The sequence below is a fragment of the Heterocephalus glaber genome, unplaced genomic scaffold, assembly GCF_053883595.1.
Source record: "Heterocephalus glaber isolate CG9 unplaced genomic scaffold, H.glaber_assembly_v1.0 deba00001673, whole genome shotgun sequence".
Classification (NCBI taxonomy): Eukaryota; Metazoa; Chordata; class Mammalia; order Rodentia; family Bathyergidae; genus Heterocephalus; species Heterocephalus glaber.
Genome location: NW_028258410.1, coordinates 2,875,539 through 2,887,212, shown reverse-complemented (window position 1 = coordinate 2,887,212; position 11,674 = coordinate 2,875,539). Strand labels below are relative to the sequence as shown.

Genomic DNA, 11,674 nt, shown 5'->3' with positions numbered 1-11,674 from the left:
ATACATGCATGCTATTTTAACATGTTCTCTTGTTTGCATTCAAGTATAAGCAGATGTCAGGCAGTTGTATTAGCAATTGAAACCCTAGGTCATTTTGTTGTGGAATGAAAAAAATACTTTATTTCATAATACAGGACAGTTTTCAGAGGTATTTTAATTTCACTCTCCTTGGAAAATTGTTGAATTATCTTCTTGGAAATGAAATGAACACAATCATGAAGACATTTTCTGAGAAATGACATATTTCTGATTCATTAATTTACACATAGCTTATATTCCAGGTGTAAATACCAGGAAAAATTCAGCAAGTGTATAACTGAGGATGCTGAATGAGCAACCAAGACATTTTCCTGAGTAATATAAAACTGACTGAAAGACCACCCATAATTGATGTGCAGGTAATTATCCTCATAAGCCTTTTTTAAGGATCTTTCAATCTACTTGGTGCCTATTCTGTTATTTAGTGCTGTACATTCAGATATGGTCCATTAAAATTTGAACAAGAGTAAAACATTTTCAGCAATGTTTGGTTTCACTGCATAGTGCAAGCAAAGTTTAAATTTTGTATAACACATTTTAAAATAACAACGTTCGGATTGTTGTTAATACTGCAGATTCAACCTTTGGAAAAATTCTCACCTTTCAAATGTCATTATCGCAAAATTCTCTAGATTTACTGAAGTCAGGCAAAGAAAGTTTTGGTAATCGCACATGCTGCTGTCACCAATAGAAAAATATAGTCCTATTAGGAAACTATTTAACCTACAGGAGAAACATTTGCTGAAAATATCTTATAAGGAGTGGTTGGAACAGTTCAGCGATACCACCAAGGATGAAAACTACTTTTTTGATTTAGTTTTGAGAGCACAAAAGGTTACTTATTTAAAAAATAAAAGTTCATAAATTTCACAGGATTGATTTTTATCTTTCCCTCTTCCTTCCTCTCCCTCCCTCTCTCTCTACTTTCTCTTTTCTTTCTTTCTCTCTTTCTTTCTTTTCTTTAGTTTCCTTCTTTTCTTCCCTCTTTGTTCACCCCTTCTTCTCACCACTGAAACATTGTTTACATCCCACTTGTTCAGATTTCCCTTCTAAAATCTAGGTTAGTGCTTGATTTTTATTACAAAATATTTCACTGGAGGTGTCTGCTTGTTTGAGACAATTTAAAAAAATTATCAATTCACTCATTAAAAGAAAAAGGATAAGGAAAAGATAAATAATTTTAGTTATGTTCCTTTTGTTCTTCCAAGAGATTACATATCATAATCTCATGCTCAATTCACCATTTCCATGAATGGTTCATTTCAGTTTAATTAATGTTTAAATTCAAATTAAGAAAAATTAAACTGTCTTGTGTGAGTGAAACAGATTTATGAAGAAATTTACAATAATTCCACTTATGTCTTCTAAAATTTATCATAAGTGATAACAGAAAGTGAAAATGTGAAACAATTGTTGGGAATAAATCTATGAAATTATTGTTGGGAGTAAGCGGTACAGACTCTGAATCCACACTGGATGATTATCATCTCTTGCTTATTTGGAAAGGCTGTATAGCATTGAAATCAACTGCTTTATAAAATTTACATCACAGATTGAAACAGACTCATGTAGCCACATTTCAATTTACATATTTCACCTGAAGGCAAATTCATGGATTTGGAGCCATCTAGATGACTGATATTCTTTATGTATCATCACAAATTAGACGATGCTGCACAAAAATTGCTGTTTATTGGATTTTATAGTTTTATTTTAAAATTTTCTTGATTGATTTAAGAATACACGCTTTTACTTAACAATATATTCTTTCCCCCTCCTCATGCATAATGACATAAAAGTTTCAAAAATGTTCTTTCATTTCCTGATTACACTTCCTATAACTTAAAGTCATTCACAGTCCTATACTAATAATAACTCCAGGTGAGAATCTTACTTCCATAAGTATGCAGGTTTGAATATTAATAGTTACACTGCTCTAATTCAAAGCCTGAAATTATGTAAAGGTTTCAAACAGAGCAGTGCTGCTCCACACATTTGTTCTCAGAACTGTGGTGGTGGATTTGACAGTGATCTCAGAGACTGTCACCTTTTGTGATATAAGAATTACAGTGGTTTAGGGCTGAGGATTTAGCTCAGTGGTGCTGCTGCCTTCCTCACAAGCACAAGGTCCTGAGTTTGATACCTAGTACCAAAAAAAAAAAAAGGAATTATAGTGTTTTCTTCTACTGCTATACATCTGAAACATCTCCCAACATTTATGGCAGGCAACTGAAGAATTAGATCTACTTTTTAAACTCTATACTTCATTAAACCTCTGATCTCAGAAATTCACTCAGTTTTTAATCAGTTCCTTCCATACAGGAAATAATATGTTTGGGTTACATGGATATTTTAATTCTTAAGTCATTCTAATCACTAGATTTCCTTTTTATTTAAAACATTTTAAGTTCACCTCTATTTTATGTGAATTTACATAAAGGAATGCAAAATATTATTTTCTTAAATGAGAGATCACTTTTAATGATAATTATGCCCATATATTTTAATAAATTACCAAAGCTTATTAAGTTTAAGTTTTTATAACTTATACACAGTTTTGATCTACTGTTTTCAAACTATAGAGACTAGAAGGTTGGAGGGAGATATTGATAGAAAATAATCAAATTTAGACTGTCCTTTCTTGGAAAATGCTAACTTTATCACTCTATGCATATTGTTGCAGTAAAAGTTCCATAATAATAATAATACATAGGATCTATAGGGCCATAAATGGCTGCCACATATAATCTGGGAATAAAGTAGACAGTCTGTCTGAATGCTGTTTAATTTCCCACCACTGGGGAGAATAGTACTCAGAAGTTCATTCTCTCTGTAGCGTACTCTTCCATTGTCTTTTTGTGAATTCTACCCTGATCTTATAAAGAAGTATTTGTGCAAAGCCACTGATAATTATACAGTTATATTGCATTTCTTTCATTCATTTTTAATACCCATAATTTGTTTTACCAGAACATAATTGTGTAGATTTAAAATTACCTGTCAATTTCAATTACTTTTTTCTTTATGTCTCTATAATATTAATGCTACTGATTCTAGAGTTTTCCTGGAGTTTTTTCACACTAAAATTTAAATAAATATGTATGAATTGTTTTGTTATTTTTCAAGATATATTGACAAAAAGTTCAACTCTTTTACTAAGTATTCAGTTTTCTTTCTGTCTTGTAGCATAAATGTAAAAATTGTGTTCTTTAGTTAAATAAGAAGGGACCACATACCCAGTTCCTTACCCCTATGTTCTGGGCTGTATTAATCACCAATCACACAGCTAACAATTTAGGGAATTTAAAAACTGCAAATACATTTATTGAGCAGATATCTGAAAGCAGTTCTGGCACCTGCTCTGTCACTTGCTGGGAGAAGAGCCCATTACCTAAACTGAAAATACTATGAATGAAGTATAAAACTAAAAATTACAAATTAGATAAATGTCCTGTATTATATTAAGAATTTTTTCTTATATCTCAATTTGTTATAAATAGCAACATCAGAACTTTTTTTTTATTTTGAAATTGCAATTTTCAATCATTTTATTTTCACAGTTTAATAAATTATACTCTTATTATTACCAATATGATAGATGCTTGGAACATCTTTTCAAAAACAACTACTGGAGAAATCAGAACAAAATCAAATATTATTAATACATTTTTATATATTAGCTTTTATTATTTGTTTGAGTAGCTTCTGTGACTTTCTGGTAGTCTTTATATGATTGTGATCCTGTTACAAATGCTTTTATCTAAATTCATTTTTCCTCAGATAATTATTTGTGCATTGTGTATCATATATGGAAAGTCAGAGAAACATATCAGAATTCATTCTCCTGGGTCTTTCTTCTGACCAGAACATACCAATATTTTACTTCATCTTCTTCCTGATTTGTTACCTTGCCATCTTGATGGGAAACCTTCTGATCCTTATCTCCATCCAGTGCAGTTCTCTGTGTAATCAACCAATGTACTATTTTCTCAAGCACCTATCTTCTATAGACATCTGGTATACCTCCTGTGTGACACCCAAATTGATTGGCCATCTCCTAGTGGAAAGAAAGTCCATCTCCTTCAGGAACTGCATGTTACAGATCTTGGCCATGCACTTCTTTGGAATTACTGAAGTCTTCATCCTCACAGTTATGGCCTTTGACTGCTGTGTAGCAATCTCGAAACCTCTCCACTACATGATTTTCATGAACAGGACTAGATGCAGACTCCTGATAATGGCTGCCTGATAGGCTAGTGGGGTTGCCCATTCCTTTTCCCAGTTTTCTATGATAACTGGGCTGCCCTTCTGTGGTCCCAATGAAATTGACAACTACTACTTTGATATTTTTCCTTTGCTGAAAGTTACCTGTACTGATACCTACGTCACTGGTGTACTTGTGGTTGCCAAGTCCAGAATTGTTGCCTTAGTAACCTTTGTCCTCCTGTTTGGGTCTTATGTCATTACTCTGTTCACATTAAGAAATCACTCAGCTGGGGGAAGACACAAAGCCCTGTCTACCTGTGGATCTCACATCACTGTTGTTATCTTATTTTTTGGACCTTCCATCTTTTCTTACCTGAGACCCCTACCACTTTCCCTGAAGACAAAATCTTCACTCTATTTTGCACCATTATTGTACCCACGTTCAATCCCCTAATCTACACCCTGAAAAATTCAGAGATGAAAAAGGCTCTGAGAAAAGTTTGGTGTCAGAAGATATTTTTAGAAGAAAAACATAATTGATTTGTTCTCCTTAAGCTAAATAATTTTATGAAGCAGTAAAAATTTGTCAGCACCAAGGAACATTATTAATTTTTTAAATTTTAATTTTATTAGTACATGTTTACAGTATATGACATTTACATTAATCTTGGGAAGTAGGTACATGTACCTAACAGAGCTTATTTCTTTTTAAAATCTACTTCCTACACACCTCACTCCATCTCTATTCTGCTTTCCTCATCTCCATTCCTCTTATTATTTTCAGCTCATGGGGTTTTTTTGGTACCAGGGATTGAACTCAGGTCCTTGCACTTGCGCAGTAGGCAGCAAAATCTCTGAGCTAAATCCCAGGCCCTCAGTTCATGTTAATGGCATATAATGCTTACCTTTTTTGTAGGTAATTGTTATCAGTATATGGCACATCTTATTCAAATCATGGAATGCAAATCATTCATTTATAAATATCAAAGATCAGGAAGTGGAAAATTACTAGTAAAATGAAAATTTCACTAGTAAGACTGAGGAGTAGAGAAGCAAGTCTATACTAAAAATATTGTAGGCTAAGGAATGATACTTTGTTATGTAGAATAATCAATTCTGATGCTGTGGCAGAATTTTAACAAGTATTTTTTGAAATTTACATAGGAGACTAAGCAACTGTTTTAGCATTCTTTAGAAATAATACAAACAGGTCATTTACAAATTTAAACATTAATTTATTTTTGTAAGGAGGTTTATTTCAGTTATTATATGAGATACTCAGCTAAAATTATGACATTCTAAAATTAATTAGATAATGACAATGTTTACACAGATAATTTTGTTTAAAATGTGCAAAGAAGTGGTAGTGTGCCACACAGGTGAAGCAGCCCCCCATGTCTTTGAGAGGTTCCAGAATTATGCCAGAGGTATAGTCACGAGAAATTAAATCAGTCACAATTCTTATGGAAGAATTAATACCAAGGAAAATGTTTTAAAAATATAAATTTTCCTGGAGCACATTTTTTGCATGTACTATTATTTGCTTTATATTTGGAAAAAATCAGAACAACAAGAACACAGGAATAGATAGACATTAAAAATCATATCAATTCATGCATGGAGAAAATATATTATTTGTAGATATTGTGAAGAATAGATTTCCAAGACAGATTTTTCCAAAGGAACCAGTGTATGTGAAAATGGTTCTTTTATGTCAAATAAACAGTATTTCTATGTAAACAAAGAGAAGGCAGATAAAAAAATAACATTAAAAAAGCACTACTGAAGAACAGTAATCAAATCTTAAAAGATACTTTCAACAGTAAGACAATAGTAAGTAGGAGGAGAAAATGTTGATATGGCATGCAAATTATATCAATTTATATTGGAGAAGAATTGTATACCTTGTTATTTTGACAAGTTATGAATAAAAATGGTATTACAGGACTGGGGATTTAGCTCAGTGGTTCTGGTGCCTGCTTCACAAGTGCAAGGTCCCGAGTTCAATCCCCAGTACCAAAAACAAAAACAAAAAAACAAAAAAAAAATGGTATTACACTGGATTGTAACATTTGCCTAATACCTTCTTGGTAGTAGAAGAATTGTTACACTGTAACAATGTCTACAAGTTTTGGGAGAAATATGCTGAGAATTATAAATATTGTTCCTTTTCCCATCATCTGCTATGAATTTCAAAGAGAAAATGACACCTCCATATTTGTTTGACTTCATAGTGCACACTGTCAACATGCTCTTTTTGATAAAATATTCTAAAAATGTTTCTTCTCAAAAAATTGAAACATCATAAATTATTAGCCAATATAAAATTTTAAGAGTGCAGTCAGATGTATTTGACAGATGTATTTTTTATCTATCATGAAAGGCCACATCTAAAAGCACTAGAGTAGAGGAATGTGAACATCAAGTGAACGGACCATTGGTTAAACCTTGATTTCGATGGCAGACAACCAATCACTGCATTTTTCATTGAAACTATTTTTCCTTTTAACAAATTCTTTGGATGGAAGTTTTCTAATTCCATACAAAACAATACTAAGGTTTATTGTCCCCCTCCCCATTCTACCTCACTAGAAGCCACATTGTTTCTCTCAGAAAATGCAACAAATACACTTTTTGAAGAAAATGAAACCCAGAACTAGCCTACAAGCCAGAACCAGCCTTCTCTTCTCAGTTTGCTAGCATGCAGGAAAAAATATGACCTTCAAAAAAATGTCAACAAATTTATTTTCTTTGCAAAACTTTCTTTTGGTGTAAAATTCAGGGTAATTAAATCTGAGCCCAGAGGACGGATGATGACTAAGGTTCCTAAACTGGCACAGCTGACTACAGTCTTCATACCATTTATAGTCTGGATCCTAGTCTGGCTTCGCCAGGTCTTTGAATCAGAAAAAAGGAGTAGTGAGCAGTCCTTTCTGAAGGTAAATCCAAACAACATAGAAAGAATGGTCCTTGCTCCAGAATACACACAGACCTATGCATGATGCACTTTTAGATCATTCACATTATTTAGTAATCCTGTGAGTTTAGCCCTCTCTAGAAATAACTTGAATGAGACAAGTACAAATTGTGGTTTACCTCACTTGAATATTTAAATTATCCCATTGCTTTCAGACTGTTGGTTTGAGTATTTTACTTTTCACTGTTTGTGTGAACACTGGCTGCATGACAGGTGTCAGTTGTCTCTAAGGACAAAACATTTTACTGTGTTTTTTAGTAGCTAGAGGTCTACACAGAATGCAGTAGAAATCCAGAGGGACAGTAATCTGAACAGGAGGAGGATTATCAGAATTCTAGTGCTGTCAGGAGAACACAGTATCGGGGAAGTTAAAGGAAAGGATTCACAAGGATTGGGCTTGAGAAGATTTGTGATGAATTATTTCTTCTTTCCCATTCCTGTGCTGCACATATGATAGCTGTTTTTGGTTTCATTGTTTAGAAAATGTATGACAGCCAGGTAACTTTAATACAGGTATCTCTTCAAATTCCACAGACTAACTTCTTTTAACATTAGAGTGGCAGTAAATTCAAGGAGTTGCCCATTATGAGTGTGATGTGCCATTTCAGTGACATGTGTACAGGAGCTTAATGCTCACTTGGGTGGCGAATTTCAAATCAGAAAAAAAAATGTTTAAAACTTTTAGTAGAAAGTCAGCAAGGTATTAAGAAACAATCATACAGTAAAGAAACACAAATCACAAGAATAAATAAGATTCTTGAAAGAGGCAGAACCATGATGATTGATCTGTAGTCATCAGAGAAATGAAAAACAAAAAATAAGTTGAACCAGAGACCCTAGCCATGTCACTAAATAAAAACAGGAAGTATAATAAAACTTGAGTATGAGTTTATTTTATCTCTATTTATTTTGCTGCTTATCCCTGTTGGTTGCAGTAATTGTTACAAAACTGATTTCCACTATTGAATAATTTATTTCTGCATTTATTTTAAATCTTTAAAGTTTTCCTCTCTTAATTATCAAGAAATATTTAACATTTTTTAAGGTAATAGTAGCTTGGTATTTGAGAAGCAATAAAAACAAATAGATTCAATATAATTATTTATTGAGCCCCTGTGATATGCTGAATATTATTTATCTAAAAGGGAGTTAATTCTCTCAGCAGAACTAGAAAGAGTTGTACTCATTAACAATGTAGTTATCAACATTTCTGTGACTTGGGCCAGAGATTTAGCTCAGTGGCACCATGCCTGCCTTGTATCTTGTCCATTAAAGTTAGTTTCATAATATAAATTCCATTATCAACATTCTTCATAAAATGCATGGCTTTAACTTAAGCTTTTGTCTTTTCAGGTGGCTGTTAATGTATTTTTGCTGCACCAGGCCATGGGAAATAGAAATAATGTCACTGTGTTTATTCTCCTGGGACATTCTCAAAATAAGGAGATTGAAGCCCTGTGCTTTGTATTATTTTTATTTTGTTACATTGCTATTTGGATGGGAAATGTGCTCATAATAATTTCTATCACATGCACACAGCCAAATGACTAACCCATGTATTTCTTCCTCAATTATCTCTTGCTCTCTGACCTTTGCTATACATCCATGATGGCACTCAAGCTAATGAGTGACTTATGGGCAGAAAGGGAAATTATTTCCTACCGTAACTGTATGCTACAGCTCTTCATCATTCACTTTCTCGGAGGCAATGAGATCTTCATCCTCATGGGGATGGCCTATCTGCTACATGGCCATCTGCAGGCCACTGCATTACAGTGTAATCATCAGCAGGCAGTGGTGTAACTGGATCATCATAGCCTGCTGTTTTTGGGATTTCTGCACTCTGCCAGTCAGTTCCTCCTCACCATCTTCCTACCAATCTGTGGGCCCAATGAGATAGACTACTACTTCTGTGATGTGTACCCTTTGCTGAAATTGGCCTGCATGGACACACGCAAAGTTGGTCTCTTGGTGCATGTTAATTAGGGCCTGATTGCGTTGATGACATTCATGATTTTGATGACATCTTACATCCTGATATTGTGCACCATTGGGGTGTACCCAGCTAAGAGCCATTCCAAGGCGCTCTCAATGTGTGGCTGTCACATCACGGTGGTAGTGCCGTTCTTCGTGCCTGTGCTCTTCATTTACATTAGACCAAACAGAACGTTTCCTGCAGACAAAGTGTTTGCTCTTTTCTATATCATCATTGCTCCCATGTTCAACCCTCTGATCTACATATTAAGAAACCTGGAAACAAAGGATGCCATCAGGAAAATGTGCTGTCACCAAAATTTTTGGGAAAGGAAGTACTGTGTAAGCAAATTTAGAATTTTATTTTATTGCTCACTGTTCAGTCTAAGAATTGAAATGGAATGATTTGAAAACAAGATTACAGATAGGGAGGAATAAGTTGCAGTTTTCTGTTGCACAGTGGATGACTGTAGTTAATTCACTGTATAGTTAAAAAGAGCTAGAAGAGAGGATTTTGAAAATTCCTATCACAAAGGAAGGATAAAAGTTCAAGGTGATGGTTATGGTAATTATTCTGATTCCATCATTACACATTGTATGTGTGTAATTTAGTATCACACTCTGTGCATAAATATATATATAATTAGCAAGAATCAATTTGTTAAAGCATATACTGCACATGCCAGAGTCAGCCACCCTCCAAAGTTGAGTCTTTCTAGCATTTGCTCACACCTCTCCTAAGTGGGTGTTAACTTTTATTTTTATGTTTGTCCTTTCTGTATTTTCACATACCTGCTCACATTCCCCTTAATTCTCTATTTTGAATGTTACTTAATTAGTTCATCTTGTGTTTTGCTTTCCAATCTAAGTCTGGCATGTCACTTTTTTGACATAAACTAGTAGAAAGGCATGTGGTGAAGGAGACACATTTTATGCACTTCTTCTTCCAGGGTTTCAGAAAATACAGAAAACTGATTTTTCACCTGATGTTAAGAGATGAATGGCAATTTCAATTTCTTTCCCTTCTAACTTTTATAAACAATTGTTTATATATACAGCACTCAAATCTACCTTAAAATAAAGACTTTTATTTTTCAACTGAAAAAGTTCCTTCTACAAAGATAGTCTCATTTTATTCCTCTTCTAAATGAATACTACACCCAAAACCTTCTGGACAATGTTAATTTCACTGCAAGTATTTCTTCTAGCCCAAGTTCTGATCTTTCCTTGATATTATATAACCAAAGAATAATGATAAAATATAAGAAAGGAGAAAATTAAGAGTAGATATCTCAAAAAATGCATGGATATGAAAATACACATTGCTACAGCCATCCTTTCTGTCATTGGTCTGAGATTTTAGGTACCATCCACATGTATGTTTCTGTCCACCTCCACCTCCCTGGGCCTTCCTATGGTCTTTTCTCTGTGAGCACATCTCTGCTGTCTGTTTTGTGTGTCCAGACTTTCTCTTTACATAATACATCCAGTCAGATTAGATGAGGTCCATCCGAACAGACTCATCTAAAATTGATTATCTCTGTAAAGACCCATTCTCGAGGAGACACTTTGAGATACAGAAGTGAGGAAGGGCTTCAACATATGATTTTGGAGGGAATGGATATACAGGGTAGAATGAGTGAGCGTGGAGCGAGCTGTCCTGTCCACCACCATGGCTCCTTCTTCGTGAAATACACTATGCAAGCAGGCTTAGTGCTGGGTGAGGTAACATCATGATGAATAGGGCAGTCATAAGGCCATGGGTTGTTGGGAGAAACAAAGTAAATCTAGTTCTATGCATTTGTCTATTTCTCTGTGGAGAAATTCTATCCCTTTCATGCCGGGAGGTTTCCATGGGGTCACCCTGCAACCCCAGGCCTGAGCAGTCTCCCTGTGGACGAATGCATGTTGGATACTCAATGTTGGTGACAGGTAGTAGTTTTGAAACATGGTCACAATAATATTTCCCATTTCATTGCTATTCTTTCTTATTCATTTTTAAAATTGTGTGTGTGTATGTGTATAGTATTAGAGATTGAACCTAGGGCCTTCATACTGAGCTACCTCCTCAGCCATTATTTATTTATTTATTATTTATTTATTTATTTTTTGAGACAGAGTGACACTCTTACAAAGTTGCCTAGGCAGAGCTCATACTTGTGATCTTCCTGCCTCAGCCTCCCAGAGTACTGGCCTGTAGGTATGTACCTTCATATCAAGTTCCACATGCTTTTCCTGCACTGTGACATTGGCACTATTCTCATAAATTGCTGAGGTGTTTGGTCCCCTCCCTTAAGCTTGAGTGGACTTTTATGACTACATCAAGCAATACAATATAGTAGATGGAAATTTCTGGACTTTCAGGGTGAGATATTTTTAAAATATGCGCTTTTTCCTTGTTTCTGTGGAGGTCTTCATGCATGAAATCTATCTTTCATTGTCCATACAAACCTAAACACTGGGGCCATAAGTAGAAGT

The 11,674-nt window shown here is 34.4% G+C and overlaps 2 pseudogenes across 1 annotated transcript; both read left to right on the top strand.

The window, feature by feature from the left end:
* The first annotated feature begins 279 nt into the window (after positions 1 to 279).
* On the top strand, positions 280 to 9,623 carry LOC101716100 (olfactory receptor 4P4-like; annotated as a pseudogene). The gene is made up of 2 exons (XR_015446014.1): positions 280 to 398; positions 8,576 to 9,623. The product of XR_015446014.1 is annotated as an olfactory receptor 4P4-like (transcript).
* Positions 3,800 to 5,006, top strand: LOC101706056 (olfactory receptor 4P4-like; annotated as a pseudogene).
* Positions 9,624 to 11,674: the final 2,051 nt, after the last annotated feature.